The sequence below is a fragment of the Danio rerio genome, chromosome 12 (assembly GCF_052040795.2).
Source record: "Danio rerio strain M-AB ecotype USA chromosome 12, GRCz13ab, whole genome shotgun sequence".
NCBI lineage: Eukaryota > Metazoa > Chordata > Actinopteri > Cypriniformes > Danionidae > Danio > Danio rerio.
The window spans coordinates 44,872,501-44,889,698 of NC_141032.1; the positions used below are offsets into that span (position 1 = coordinate 44,872,501).

At 36.2% G+C, this 17,198-nt stretch overlaps 1 long non-coding RNA gene across 2 annotated transcripts in view; it reads right to left on the reverse strand.

Annotated features, from left to right (window-relative positions):
- Window positions 1-17,198, reverse strand: part of LOC147834571 (uncharacterized) — a 120,310-nt gene that overhangs the window by 63,199 nt on the left and 39,913 nt on the right. For both annotated transcript variants that reach the window (XR_015504555.1, XR_015504556.1), the window contains exon 3: window positions 9,658-9,733. This is a non-coding gene — a long non-coding RNA (uncharacterized LOC147834571). The remainder of the gene's footprint in view (window positions 1-9,657; window positions 9,734-17,198) is intronic.

Consider the following 17,198-nt stretch of genomic DNA (forward strand, 5'->3'; position numbering starts at 1 on the left):
AAGCTTTGTTTATTTATTTATTTTTTATAATACCTAAACATTAAAGAAAACAAATCAAGAATATTTGATTAAGAAAAATACATTATACATCTATTTATCACTATATGTTTGGTGCATTATTTTTAGGTTAAAAAGTCTTGACTCCTCACAGTTTTCCTACAATTTTAGGCTAGAATTAAATAGCAGCATCATTTACAGCTTCATACCAAATGATTTTATCCGTGAATAAGGAGAATTATGAGTCATTTCTGTGGAAGTAAATAAATAAATAAGGTGAAAGCCGAGTGTTCTCCACAGGAAATAAACTGTTTTGGTTTCAGAGTGAATGATGAGAGACGTTGAGAGTTGTTGACTTTTTAAAGTGCTGGACGTGAGTGATTTGCTAGTCAAACTTCTGACCAGGCCAAATGAACCGACCGCTATAGAGTGAAGTCAAATACAGCAGGCTGTCATAATGATGGATATCTGCTCTTATCAACAGCAATGGCCAAACACAGAGCAATCTGTTTACGCTGTTTTCATTAGCAAGTTCGGTGGCAGCCATATTCATTATACCTTGTCTACATCCTGTGTAAAGGATCTCACAGGTACAAACCATTTCTAGATAGTTTCAATTTACCATTAGCAATAATGTACTTTCTAATGTAATCGAAAGTTGTGTTATGCACTGTTGTAAAAAAAGTATTTGGCCCTTTACTGATGTGTCACACTAATGTTTTAGGTCATCAAACAAATGTAAATATTACTCAAAAATAACAGGTAAATGCAGTTTTAAATGAAGGTTTTTTTTATTATTATTTAATAAAAACAAAATCTAAAACAAATAAAAAAAACTGCATAACCCTCTGTGAAAAGTTTCAGAGGTCCACAATTTGTCCTTTTAATTATTTTATGTTATTTAATATTATATAATATAGTTATTATATAATTAATATAATATATTTACATTCAATATATTGTAATAAAGTGTAATGTTAAATAACTGGCCAGTAATTCGGATCCCATAGAGCCTCAAAGCCACAACAATGTGACGTGAGTCACGACATAACCCACTGAGTGGTAACATTTGAATCTTTGATGCGACATTGATGCGAGTTGTAATGGGAAGTTCAGATCATTTTACTGACTCGGATCTTTGAGTCTCGTTCATCAAGATGAACGAATCTTTTTTCAAGTCATTTCGTTCATTTGGTTCAATTTGCCAAAATATTATTAAAATGTTATGAATTGCTTCCAAACACATCTACAACAAGCCCAAAAGGTTGATCACAGGACAAATAAGTCATAAATAGAATATAAGAAAGAGAAAATAATAATTCAATGTATACCTGCTCTTTTGTCTATGAAGGCATTTTTGTCTCTTTGCTCAGCTCACCTCTTCATGTCTTCAAATGTCAGTGGTTCATTCATGGTACACTGACAGTCACATATAATCTTAATCAATGCACAGTCTAAGCCAGTAGGAGCCATGATCGTTCGTTCATCACGTGATCGTTCATGAATGACCCATCACTAATACTGAGTAATGGTGTAAGTCGAAAGGAGCAAGAAGGCAGAAAAGGCAGGCAGCGGCGTCATTATCGCAAAATATTGAACATATGCTCAAAAAGACTGCCAAATAAGGTAAGGCTAAAGTTAATTACTTCCGAACAGATGAAAATCTGCCCCCATCCATGAGGTTCTAGGCTAACTAGCCGCATTAGCCGGGACGTCCTGTAGAGTCTACAGATCGCTGGGCGGTGCTTTTTGGTTTTCAGCGAGCAGTGGTGGTAAGAGTACAAAAAAATTGTACTCAATTACAAGTACTGTTACATTGCTGAAATTGTACTCAATTACAAGTAAAAGTACTGGTGTTAAAAAGTACTCAAGTAAAAGTACAAATTACTCTTCGTAAAAACTACTCAAATTACAAAATTACAAATTACTTTTTTAGCTTGGCGGTATTGGTGGAATTATCCATAAATGCGGAGTCAGACAAGATCCAGGCAGTAACACATTTTACATAACACATTTAAAGATACTATAAACACTTTTAAAACTGTGTAAACAGCATTAATTATAGATAATAATTATAGAGCACCTATAGAGGAAACCCACGCCAACATGGGGAAAACATGCAAACTCCACACAGAAACACCAACTGACTCAGCCAGGGCTTGAACCAACAAACTTTTTACTTTTACTTTTTTCTTTTTACTATAACAGAAATATGCACAAATGCACGACTTTTTATCATTTCAACTGATGCCTCTTTTATCTGTACGATCAATAGATGATGTAATAAATAAAAAAAAACACTTGCAAATTATGGAGAAACTTTGTTAATTACCTAATTCGCGAACTGAACCGTCAGAAACCACAGAACAACACTGCCTAGTGCCTAAACATATTATTAATAAATATAATATCACACAAATTAAGTTATGTCTTCTTACCATAATGGTTTTTTTTTTAGATTATAGATTGAAGTCTTAAAAAAAAGGGTTTCTGCAGATATCATAATGTCAAATTTAAGACTTTTTAAGACCTCTTTAAGACCATAAAGTATTAAATTTAAGACCTATATCACAATATCAAAAGCATGCAAGAGAAAATGCAAAAACACAAAATTTGTGGTAAAATAAAATTATTTAAATAGAACAGTACTGAAGACAGGTTAGATGCACCATTGAAGTGCAGGAACAAAAAAACAAAGAAACAAACATTTTGAGGCTGATTTATACTTTCGCCTGGCTCCGCATTGCACACCTCCGCTGACTGTGCGCACTTCACGAAATGGATGAGGCTTTAATACTAGACGTGTTCGTCATTGTGATATTCTTTAAAACATCAGGGGCCAGTCAAAAGAAACCTCACTGTAAAGTCAGACGGATAAAAGGAGAAGTAAAACGTTTTCAGAACTACGTCATATCTTTATTATTGTTCAAGATTTTAAAAATAATTATTTTTCATTATTTTTATAATTTATTATGATTACAAAGTTGGGTGACGGGGTGGGGCAGTGGGTAGCGCTCTCGACTCAAGGCAAAAAGGTCGCTGGTTCAAGCCTTGGCTGGGTCAGTTGGCATTTCTGTGTGAAGTTTGCATGTTCTCCGATTGTTTGCGTGGGTTTGCTCAAGATGCTCCGGTTTTCCCCACAGTCCAAAGACATGCATTTTAGGTGAATTAGGTAAGCTAAATTGTCTGTTGTTGTAAATGAGAACGGGTTGCAGCTGGAAGGGCATCCGCTGTGTAAAACATATGCTAATAAATCATTCGGTTCATTCCGCTGTGGCGACCCCAGATTAATAAAGGAACTAAGCCAAAAAGAAAATTAATGAATGATTATAAAGTTTTATAACTATTCAAGATTTTTTTAATTAGAGTTTGATGCATCACTCACTTGTGTTTATATCTCAGACAGTTCTACCTATTAAAGTTAAATATCAATGACAACAGAACATGGGTTACTCTACAATTATTTTTTTTATTCTGGCAAGAATAATAGCAAAAAAATATATATATTATTTTTTGCCCACTCAACAATTGACACATTATTGTCTGGCTAGTTTCTGTCCTCTACTAATGAGCTGAAAAGGCAATAATGGTCCAACAATCCTGTCTATTATCACCAATAAAGCCTATAAATTAAGCTTGAGTACACTGTAAGCCGATGGGCTCATATATTCTTTTCCAGTTATCAAATACTTAATTTGTTACTTAATTTTTTTTACATTGCTTTAACTTCAAAATGATACATCAGTTTAAAACCAATAAATGGTGAAAAAACATATTCTGTAATCTTAAAACCACCTGGGTCTCCACTTTTGCCATGGCCTCTTTTTTGTTGTAACAAACTTATCCCCTAGGTTTTTCCCAACTTTAACAAAACACTTCCTTTCCATGGCTGTTGCAATTTCTAGCCAAGAATTATTGGTCATCTGGTCATCTCTATGCTGATCACGCATGGTTGGATAGTTAAGATGTCTGTACATTCGTACTGTTACAGTCAAAATCTCTTCAAAGTGATTCAAATTCAACTCAAATCAAGCGCGGCGCCGCGCTAAACTGTTCACCCGAAATCATGTCGCGCGCGTCCAAAGTGAACCTCCGCAAACACGGCGATGACGTCACATTCGCCGCGCGCACTGAGCTATTGCATGCTGGTCTTTTCTTATTTGTAGTTTTAATACTGCAAATTAAAATAGGAATAGTGAAATAAAGAACTACACCACCACGAAACCAAGCAACAACAAAAAAATTAAATGAGCATTAGGAGTAGCGTTACATGTACATCGGAAAAATAAGACCTGTGCAAACATATTTCAGACCTGGAACAGCGAATTTGAGACTTTTTAAGGCCTAAAATTTAGATGTTTATATTTTAGACATTTTAAGACCCCACGGAAACCCTGTGTAAGCCGGATGGTACAGCAGAGGGCAGGTTTCATCCACCTTTTTTTGCGCTTTTTGGATATGCACATAAAAACGGTTGATGGAAACGCTATAATGCGCATATATTTTGAAAATGTGTGTGAATGGACAAACCAGCAGGCTAAGCACATTGTAAAACATCTAAAGTGTTGTTTTGGTCATTTTAAACCGCCTCAACCATTTCAGTATTATATTATATTAATAATGACCTCCAGAACTGTCAAGAGTGCCTGCACTCCGTGTCTCGCGCCTTCCAGCGCGCGTTCACTGCGTGCAGGATTGCCTTCTGATGCGCAAGTCACTTATTAAATGAAGATAATTTATTCATGCAGCTGCTCCTACTGATGCTAATTCTGTTTTTACTTTTGATATTTGTCGCCAGTTAATCAGGTGGCAATTTTGTTTGACTTGTTGGACAGAAACGCTGCTTTATTTGCAGTCTTTTATGCGATATTCCAGTTTTGGGCATACATTTAATTAGCATTTTAGATGATACCATAGCTAATCACATCAGCACAGCTGTCCCCTTTTTTCCCTATGTACCTGTAGGTGAACAGCTCCTCCAGGTGTGGCAATGGGCATTCATCCTCTGCTATTTCTTCCTCATTTCTTCTGTCTTAAATCTCCATATGTAATTGATAACTTTGTGACTGTATGATGACGGTCACGTAAATCTGCAGTAGCCTGAACTTGTTTTTCGGTTCAAATAATGTACCAGGCTTTTCATTGGTCCGTTAAGATCAGCTTTTTTTATTGGCTACCGAAATGCTGGTCAGTGCGTGGCTGAAATATTAATTTATTTACAGTACTCTGTAACGAATTGTGATTTTAAAAGTAACGAAGTAGATTACTCAGCTTAATTTTTACTCAAGTACAAGTAAAATTACAGGCTTAAAATTCTACTCATGAAAGTACAATTACCCCAAAAATGTACTTAATTACAGTAACGTGAGTAGTTGTAATTCGTTACTCCCACCACTGTCAGCGAGTTTTAGTTTTTGGCTGGAATCAGTCAGCTACATCTGGCAACACTGAACCCAGGATTAAATGCACAGTTGCCAAGACAGCAAATACCTAAATTTAATTTAAGTTTTTCCAAAAAAAATTGATATTTATTTTCGCTTCTCATCCGCTCATCCGGGGCCAGGTCACGGGGGCAGTAGTCTTTTTTTTCTCCGGGGTTTTCACCTCTATTTCAATAGGAAAGTAGAGAGAATTGACAGGAAAACATGGGGAGCAGAAAGAGGGGAAGAATCGGCATAGGATAGCGAGGTGAAATTGAAATCGGGTCACCGTGAGCACCGCAGTGCATGTGACGTCGCAGTCTTAGGAGAGAACCCCAGACTTCCCTCTCCCTAGACACTTCCACCAGCTCCTAAGGGGGGAATCCTAAGGCGTTCCCAGGCCAGCTGAGAGAGCCTCCAACATGTCCTGGGTCTTCCCTAAGGTCTATTCCAGGTGGGACATGCCTGTAACACCTCCCTAGGTAGGCGTCCAGAAGGCCACTTTAGCTGACTTCTCTTGATGTGGAGGAGCAGCAGCTCTACTCCGAGCTCCTTCGGATGACAGAGCTCCTCATCCTATCTATAAGGGTGTGCCCTGCCACTGCGAAGGAAACTCATTTCGGCTGCTTGTATCCAAGATCTCGTCCTTTCAGTCATGACCCAAAGCTCCTTCTTTACCTGGGGTAAGGACTTTGCTCCAACCTGGAGATGGCAAACCACCTTTTTTTGGTGGAGCACCATGGCCTCAGACTTGGAGGTGCTGATTCTCATACCAGCCGCTTCACACTCGGCAGCAAGGTCCATATTTGATGAAGCCAACAGAAGGATTTCATTTTTTTTAATCATGAAAAAATACATTATAATATTTTTCAGTTAATAATACTTAAATGAGTAAATAAATAAATGAAATAAATAATTGCATGTACTAGTTTCTCATAAAATACAAACAACGTCCTTTTTTTGCATGCTACAACATCACCTTAGACCTCGCACGGTTTACAAAAGCCAAAGCCAATGTAGTTACAGTGCAATATTTCCAGACACCAAAAACCCAGACGTGCTACACACAATGCGCTGTGATGTTTCCACCTAATGCCTCCCTCGATTCATCTCTTTGACAGCCGATCCATACAGATAAATCACCTGGTAAGGTTTTCCTCTCTACACACTCCAGCCTGCACAGTATCAAACGATTAGGAACCCATAGCAGCCTCTTCAGGGAGAGAAACAAAACCCTTCATTGCAGTAAACTTTCATATAGAGAGTTGCACATTTCCTCTGGTCTCATAGCTTCTGGTGTGACAGTGAAAAGTGTTAACGCTTTTTGCCGAATAGAAAACAGCTAACTGACCAGAACGGCACACCAAAAGGTTTATTGACTTCCCATTGAGTAAATGATTAGAGCCAGGATTGTTTGATTTACAGAGTTTATGCTTGCTTTATTCATCTCTCTTAAAATAACGGTTTGTTAATTCGTTCGTGTAGGTCAAATATTATACGTACAACAGTTTAAGTCTATAACATCATTTCATTTATTATGCTATTTATTCATGCTGATTTAATTATAATATTTATTTATTTATTAGCTCATACTATTTATTTATTTTATTTAGATTTATGTATTTATTTTGCTGATTTTTGTATTTATTGTGTTTATTTATTTATGATATATATTTATACTATTTATCATTTTTCTATGCTATTAGTTATCTAATTTATTTATGCTGCTTATTTTTATGCTATGTGCTTATTTATTACGCTATTTATTTAATTATGCTATTTATTTATTTATTTATTTACTTATTTATTTATTAAGAGTAATATTATACACCGTTTGTTTGATTATGCTATTTATTTATTTATAATGAGTTATTTATTTACACTATTTATTTATTTATTTATTTATGATGAGTTATTTATTTACACTTTTTATTTATTTATACTATTTATTTATTAATTTACTTATTTATAATAAGTTATTTATTTACACTAATTATTTATGCTATTTGTTTACTTATTTATGTTGAGTTATTTATTTACACTATTTATTTATTTATGCTATTTGTTTACTTATTTATTTATAATGAGTTATTTATTTACACTATTTATTTAATTATGCTATTTAGTTATTTAATATGTGATTTATTTATTTATTAATGCTTATTTTATATGTTATATGTTTATTTATTTAATTATGCTTATTATTTATATATTCATTTATGTATGATGATTAATTTACACTATTTATTTATTTATGCCATTTATTTACTTATGATGATTTATTTACGCTATTTATTTATTTATTTATCTATGCTATGTATTTATTTATTTATTATCTGAGCTTTTGATTTAACAGTGCAATTATTTATGCTAATATATTTGCTTATTTATTCATGCTGATTAATGTATTCATGCTGATTTATTTATGGATGCTGTTTATTTGTGCTTTTTATGTATTTAGTTATGCCATTTCTTTGTGCTACTTGTTTATGTTATTTATTCATGGTGATGTATTTATTTTTATGTTATTTATTTGTGTATTTACTTTTGCTATTTAATGACGATATTAATTTATTCTTCCTATTATTTATGCTGCTTATTTATTTATTTCTGATGATTTATTTACGCTCTTTATTTATTTATGCTATTTAGTTATTAATTTATTAATGCTATTTCTTTATGCTATGTATTTATTTTATTTAATCTATTTATTTATAATATGTATTTTTTATCTATTTATTTATGATATTATGTATGCTTATTAATTTGCTTATTTATTTATGTTGATTTATTCACGCTGTTTATATATTAATGCTATTTATTTATATATGCTGATTTATTTTTGCCGTTTATTTGTGCTTTTTATTTATCTATTCATGCTATTTAGCTATGCTATTTGTTTATGTTATTTATTTATGGTGATTAATTTATGCCGTTTATGTTTATGTTATTTATTTTTGCAATTTAATTATGCTATTTATTTAAGCTTATTTCTTTATGATGATTTCTTTATCCTGTTTATTTATTTATTTATTTATTTATTTATATATATATATATATATATATATATATATATATATATATATATATATATATATATATATTTTTTTTTTTTTTTTTTTTTTTTTAGGTGAGTTTGTTATTTTTTAGGTAGTGTATAATTTAACAGTTAAATTAAACAAAGCAGATGCTTTACAGTGAAAAATAAACTCATTAAGCTCATCCAATTCACTGCTAATACTTTCTAATACAGTATTTGTGTGTTTTTTTCCCTTCCAAACTGATGTCACTTTTTGGATGATGATGTCATTTCTTAAAGGTACAGTACTGGGAATCATAAGCCTCTCTTCCGTTTCTGGTAAATGCTGTAACTAAACCATCTGTCAGTTATGTGAAGATTATACAAACTAACTCTTCTTTGTAAAAATACACTATATGAAGATGAATAGCAGGTTCAAGAATAGTGGTATAACCATACATATTTAACAACAGAATGTGATAACATCATGATCAAATAGTTCATTTTACAGTCTATACTACAACTTCAAAATGGCATTTGGGAATGTAAGCACCTGCAAAAGTGTCTTCAAAAAGCTCTCAGTGTGGATGAATGACCAAAACGAACAGAAAAAAAAAACTGTTTCAAGTGTATCTAGATTAATAATCAAAGAAAAGGCACACCAGCAGAAGCTCTGTTGGTCTCCCAAAGAGCAAAGGATTAGCCAATATTCTTACAATAATGATTTGTCCATTCATCTGTGTAGGTCATATATATTTTCCGGCTGGTCTGAAAAAGGCGCATGAGTAACAAACCGAACACAAGCGGTGTTGACGGGCTCCCGCAGACTCAAAAGCTGCAGGTAAAATGACAGCTTGGCTGATCTAACACAGAATCTGGCAGCTTTGAAAAGTGATCTTCTGTGTTGTCAGAATTGCGATATCTAACCCAGGAACGGAAGCCCTTGAATAAGTGATGTTGTTGTTTTGGAGAGCCTGCTGTATTTTGGTCCACGGATTGCATGAATGATTGAGCTTTATCAGTCGAGGCCTCGGAAGCACACACAACTCTCAGCGGGGAAACATCATGGCTTTATTGTCACTTTCTTTCATTCTGACATTCTCATTCCTATGCCGGGAATCAAGGTGCGTGAAGCAGGATGAATTTTTAACCAGACATCCTCCGTGAAATGTGCCCAGATGAATAAACCAAAGGTTATAGACATGCAATGAAGAGGCTTACCTGCAGATTGAGTGGCCCAAATAAACGGTTGATTGCCGGAGAACATACAAAAGCCCCAGAGAGAGAAGCAGATGGACTGGTGGAGAAAGAGAGAAAGAGAATGATAAATAACAAAACAAAGAGACTAAGGTCAATTCAATCATTTTATATATACTATAACAAATGCTATTTTTGAGAAAAAGATATCATGGAAAAGAAAGTTTAGTTGTGCTGTTAAAAAATTCCATGCAAATTAGGGCTGCACAATATATCGTTTCAGCAACGATATCGCAATGTGTGTGTCCACAATAGTCACATAACAGGATATGCAATGTCGAGCTGGGATTGCAGTTGATCAGTACGGAGACCCAGAAAAGACGTGATTGTGGGGGAAAAAATGGGTGGGAGAAAAAAAAACAGTGATAGGAAAATATATATATTTTAAGTTTTTGCGTTCCCTCGCAAAGTGAAGTTTATTCATAAACTAATTTCGAGAGGATCACGTGCTGATGATTTATCACAGCCAGTCTCGCATTTGCTAATCACTAGCTTCCAATCATATGAGCCCTAAGCTACTATAAATAGCCACAGTTTTCAGTTCACTTTTTCTTCGTTTGGAAATTCTCCTCCTTTACCTGTGATTGGGCGGCACGGCGGCCCAGTGGTTAGCACTGTGAGCCCCACAGCAAGAACACTGCCGGCCCTGATTCCACAGGACCGGTGGGTGTTTCTGTGAGGAGTTTGTATGTCCTCCCCGTGTCCCCGTGGGTTTTCCCCGGGTTCTCCGGTTTCCTCCCACCATCCAAAGACATTCAACATGCATAACAATCAAGCTTGTCTAATCCCTTGTGTTCCCTTAGCTACCGCAGCAGGGGAGTTCTGAGATCCACCGAGCTCAGGCTCCCCTCTTGCTCTGCCAACGGGAGGAAGCCCCGGGCTCGAGGAGCCCTTGAGCTTGGGGCTCTCTCCCGGGACAGCATGCCAAACAAGCTTTTGTAAATCATCAGCTAAGTGTGAACTCTTGAAACTGTTGTTCTAGTAACATTTCCTATTCACTTCATACATGTCAACCCTATCGTTTTGGCCAGGATTCTCCACGAAAGCTGATCTGGGATCAATTTATCATACGGAGCTCGTCCGTCAGTCAGCACTTATACATGCATTCGCTGATTCAGAGCTTGCATAGGAAGGGCGATGATCGTCGCTGTCTCCGACTCGGTCCCAGTCATTCCCCTCGCTGGCCAGCAGAGGTCATCATCACCGGACTTCTAGCATTACGTCATCCCCAAGACTGATTGCCAATCACACACCTGCAGCACATCACCTTGATCACCTCACACTCTCATATAAGCAGCACACACCTCATTGCGAAGTCTTGTTCTGCCACAGCAAACACCACTAAGCGTTACTCTTCCTTGACTGCTTCCCCATTGCTTATCTGGATTGTATCTCGACCTTGTCTTGCCTGCCCTGAACCCTAGCCTGAATACCGACTTTGATCCTTGCTGCCAGCCTCTAAACCCATGCCTTGCTTACTCACGGTGTTTGCCTGCCGCCAGCCCTTCGACTTGATACTACTGTGTTTGATGTGAGTTCGCACACAAGTAACATCTGTGTGCTTATTGGTATTAAACTCTGGTTAATAAATATCCTGCAAATAGATCCCTCTGTGTCAGACCATTCGTTACAGTAGCACAGCTTTAATAGAAAGAAAGTGAATGCAGACATTTTTGTAATAATATTAATGTGCTTTCAAGATTAAACATATGGGGGAAATAACGGAAAACACTTAATCATAGGATGATAGCAGGATAGAATGGTAAAATACAGGAGAATCCCAGCATAAACGGGAGGGATGACATGCATGAAGTGAACAAGAAGTATTTGTGGAACAACAGTTTTGCAAGGGAACAGAAAACATCTTTGCGAGCGAATACCAAAACTAAAAAAAGACCATTTTTTTTCTCCCAACCATTTTTTGTTTCTTCATTCCACCCATTTTTCCCTCCACCATCATATCCCTTCCGGGTCTCCGTAGATCACCAATAGAGAATACATAGGATTTGTGGAGTCATTGCAAAGTACAACCATAATATCATTTGCATGTGTTTTAAAGGCATTTTAAGAGTTTAAAGCATATAACGTGCAACATTTGTAACTGTGATGATCTATCTATCTATCTGTCTGTCTGTCTGTCTATTTGTCCTTCCATCTATCTATCACTAAGCAAACAGTTAGAAACAAGCTAGCAATATTTTAATTAAGCGAACATTAAAACACATTAGAAAACTTGCTAGCAACGTGCTAAAATATATAATAATTCTCCTGAAAGCTAACTGAAAGGACGTTAGCAATTTACAGTTTTTTTTTCACTGGCTTTGGTGCATTTCTCACAGCACTATTTACATTTGCTCAACAGTTAATACATTTCTCAAAACAATAAGTACAAACTGCAAAACCTAGTTGATGACCTGCAAAAGCGTGTCACTTGCTAATACTAAATGATGACTAATCAATGCAAACATAACAACCATGTCGAAGTGTGAGAAGAGAGAGAAGATACTAGTATTCAGCTTAAAGTTATTTAGACCAGTTAGCAAGTTATTGTATAACGATGGTTTGTTCTGCAGACAATAGAAATAAAATATTGCTTACAGTTTTTCTAGTTTGCTTTGACCTGGTTAAAGAAACTAGGTTCCTCTTCATTTTCATTATCACTATCCCAGCAGAGCAGAGGACCGGTCTTGCAAATGTGTAAACCCTTTCTCATTGGGTTGACACATTTTCCCCACCATTTTCCCAAACAGTTAACACAGATGTCATTCAAGCAGTCCAAACTCCATTGTTTTAGTTTTGGTAACCAAACAGAATCCATCTATTCCTAACTATTAAAAACTACCAACATCAGTATGAAATCACTGAAGCACCGGTTTGACACTCCTTCACACAAATCTTCAATTAGCCATCATTCTGCAAACCTTATATAAACGATGGCAGGTCTGTGTTGTTCTGTGCCAGCATTGATGGAGGAGGTCAATATGGCTATGTCCTATACTCCCAATAGATTTGACTGTATATTAGTTTACATGTGTTTTCTCTAATATTTACAGTATTTTATTACTTTTGTCTGTTTTTTTTATATACAGTATTTCAGTTTTCAGCCACAGTTTGAAAAATGTCATATATTCAATATATATTCAATCAAAGCACATCTTATTCTTGATCCAATTCTTTGCAAAAAGGCGAATTTGACAGCCCAAATAGAGACAACAAATGCCATTGGCTATAAGCTACAATGGCAAGCAATGGTGGTGCATTTTGAGTTCTATATTTTGTATTTTGTTGTGCATTGTGTAATGATTAATTGAAAGAGCTCATATACTTGTTTGCAAGTTGTGTAGTTTGAAGGTAAAACTAGCTTTTGTTGCATATGTTAAATGTTTTGACACGATATGTGCCTTTTGCAAGCAAAATGTGTCATTTTGACCATGAGTGCCGCTGTTTAGGCCTGTGTGTTAACTGTTTTGAAAATGTGGAGTTTCAGTTGACAACTACATCCAAGCAATCGAGAAAAACTGTAAGAGGGCTAAAATTATTGACCCTAAAATGGTTTTAAAATATTAAAAACTGCTTTTATTCTAGCCGAAGTAAACCAAATAAGACTTTCGCTAGAAGAAAAAATATTATAGGAAATACTGTGAAAGTTTCCTTGTTCTGTTAAACATCATTTAAGAAATATTAGCAAACGAAAAACACACAGAAGGGCTAATCCATTTTCACAGTCTATACAACAACTGTTTGAAGTTAAACCACATGTAATGGCATCTTCAAAAATCTCTCAGCATGAATGACTAAAACAAACAAAAATAAATAGTTTTCAAGTGGATCTAGACTAATAATCAATGAAACCAAAAACAGCCATCTATAGTTGAACTTTAGCAATGCGTGTAAGCTGATATTAAAAAGACACTTGTTAAATCATTTGTGCATTGATGGATTTACTGCTTTATACAGAAGCCAATATAACTGACCGACTAAAGTGCATTTCATAGCGGGATCCCATTAACATCATCACAATAACAAGGTCATTCTGTTCATGTGGATGGGAATTGCAAACAGTTTTCTCCAGAAAAAAAAGCAGTGTCTTGACATGTATAGTGCTGAAAGAAAAGCGATCATAAAGCTTCTGCTATTTTCAGCTTTCTATTCATACATTTCTTTTACAAAGATATTAAGCAGTAAAATGACTGAATGCCTACAGTGATGAATGTCATGGGAAAAAAAATCAGCATATGAGAATGTCTTCTGAAGGAGCATGTGATGGTGCTTTTCTGGTCGCTGGTTCGAGCCTCGGCTGGGTCAGTTAGCGTTTCTGTGTGGAGTTTATATGTTATCCCAGTGTTTGTGTGGGTTTCCTTCGGGTGCTCCGGTTTCTCCCACAGTCCAAAGACATGGGGTATAGGTGAATTGGTTAAGCTAGACTATCCATAGTGTATGAATGTGAATGAGTGTGTGTGGATGTTTCCAGTGATGGGTTGCAGCTGGAAGGGCATCCACTGTGTAAAACATGTGCTGAATAAGTTGGCGGTTCAGTCTGTTGTGGCGACCTCTGATTAATAATGAGGCAAATGTCGGGAAACCGGAGCACCCAGAGGAAACCCACGTGAACGCAGGGAGAACATCCAAACTCCACATAGAAACACCAACTGATCCAACCGAGGCTTGAACCAGTGACCTTCTTGCTGTGAGGCGTCAGCACTACCTACTGCTTCACTACGTCACCTGCTTTGATTCAATGAAATCATATTTATTATTATATATTATATAATAATAATCAATTATATGTTAAGCTAAAAGACCAAATTTGAGTCCTGTGATATGAACCCAGCTGCACGTCAGGATGTTTTTAAAAGGTAAGTGCATGCGTGATGTTAGAGATGCTGATGGCTAAAGGTGGCTAAAGGTCTAAAAATGACAGTGTTCTTACCATTCATTTCCTGCAGACAAATAGCCAATAATGTCAGCCTTAAGCACAGGTTGCCAGTACAAAAAGACCTATTTGATTGTTTCCTGTCGTGCTAGAATATTCACAGCAGGACCCTGAAGGAAACATCCTGTGCTCAGTCAATCGTCCATGTGTTTAAACTTTGAGTAAACTTTGCTTGAACTTTACAATAGATGTATGTATGAACCTCAGGAGGATTCAGCTGACTTGATTTTTTCTATCAAGATCAGGTCTGGACATGTAAAAAGAGGGACAGAATCCCTGATGCAATCCCTGAGGAAAACAAGAACTCCGTTCCGGCTCACAGGTCAGTGACTGCTCTGCAATGGAAATGTGTGTGACTGTCTCTGTTTATACGACTGCAAAGAAAAAAATATATAACAGATCTGAAGAAAAAAAATGCTTTATGTCTTTCAGAGGAACAGTGCTAATCTTGTGAGAAGTTCTAGTAGCTAAATGCACCTTTTCCTTTTTTGGAACAGCAAGAAAAACAAAACTAAAAGCACTCTATAGTTTTCCTTGCTCTTATGTTCTCTCTTTAAGGATTGTTTTTTCAATGTGGCACTCACACAGAGCCCCTAAATGGTTCAAGTGTCCTGAGATAAGTCAAAGTGACAATGGATTGACCTGAATCACAGTGTTTCCAAATTTACTTCAATTTTTTAAAATAAATGGATAAAAGGATGGATAGATTAGGAAGGAAGGAAGGAAGGAAGGAAGGAAGGAAGGGTAAAAAGGAAATAAGGAAGAAAGTTGGATGGATGGACTAGGAAAGAAGAAAAGATGGAAGGATAAGATGATTGGATGGATGAGGAAATTTAGGAAAGAAAGGAAAAATGGATGGATGGATGGATGGATGGATGGATGGATGGATGGATGGATGGATGGATGGATGGATGGATGGATAGGTGGGTGGGTGGATGGACGGATGGATGGATGGATGGATGGATGGATGGATGGATGGATGGATGGATAGGTGGGTGGGTGAGAGGATGGATTAGGAAAGAAGAAAAGAAGGACAGACGGATTGGAAAGAAAGAAAGAAAGAAAGAAAGAAAGAAAGAAAGAAAGAAAGAAAGAAAGAAAGAAAGAAATATAGATAAAAAAGGAAGAGTGCATAGATGGTTGAGGAAAGCAAGGAAGGACGAAAGAAAGGACGAAAGGACGAAAGAAAGAAAGAAAGAAAGAAAGAAAGAAAGAAAGAAAGAAAGGGATAGATAGATAGATAGATAGATAGATAGATAGATAGATAGATAGATAGATAGATAGATAGATAGATAGATAGATAGATAGATAGATAGATAGATAGATAGATAGATAGATAGAAAGAAGGAAGAGTGCATAGATGGTTGAGGAAAGCAAGGAAGGACGAAAGAAAGAAAGAAAGAAAGAAAGAAAGAAAGAAAGAAAGAAAGAAAGAAAGAAAGAAAGAAAGAAAGGAAAATGGATGGGAGGATGATGGATTGAAGAGGAAAGGATGGATAGATGGATGGATGGATGGATGGATGGATGGAGGATGGATGGATGGATGGGCGGACAAGTTAAGAAAGGAAGAATGTACAGATGGATAATGGATTGATGAGGAAAGGAAGGAAGGAAGGAAGGAAGGAAGGATGAGAAAAGAAAGGATGGATGGATGTGAAAAAGATGGATGGATGAATAGATGATAAAAGAATAGATGAGAAAAGGATGTATGGATGGATGGATGGCTGGATGAATGAGAAAAGGATAGATGAGAAAAGGATGGATGGATGGATGGATGGATGAGAAAAGGATAGATGAGAAAAGGATGGATGGATGGATAGATGAGAAAAGGATAGATGAGAAAAGGATGGATGGATGGATAGATGGATGGATGGATGGATGGATGGATGGATGGATGAGAAAAGGATAGATGAGAAAAGGATGGATGGATGGATGGATGGATGAGAAAAGGATAGATGAGAAAAGGATGGATGGATAGATGAGAAAAGGATAGATGAGAAAAGGATGGATGGATAGATGGATGGATGGATGGATGGATGGATGGATGGATGGATGGATGGATGGATGAGAAAAGGATAGATGAGAAAAGGATGGATGGATGGATGGATGGATGGATGGATGAAATAAATATTTTTTTAAAAATCAAATGTCAGAATAAAAATGTTTCAGTATACTGCCAGATTTATGGAACAATGTGTTATTACCAACAAAACCCCAAGATATATGAACTCCTCCACCCGGGGTAAGGACTTTTCTCCAACTTGGACACGGCACACCACTTTTTTCAGGTGGAGCACCATGCCCTAAGACTTGGAGGTGCTGATTCTCATCCCAGCCGCATCACAGCAAAAACCACCCCAGTGCATGCTTGATGAAGGCAACAGAACAACATCATTTGCAAATAACACAGATGAAACCCCATCTGGCCCAAAACTGCACATAAAAATTATAAACAAAACCAGTGACAAAAGGCAGCCCTGCTTTAGTTCAACATGCACTGGAAACACGTCTGACTTATTGCCGGCATTGCGAATCAAACTCCTGTTCTGTTTATACAGGGACAGCCCACAAC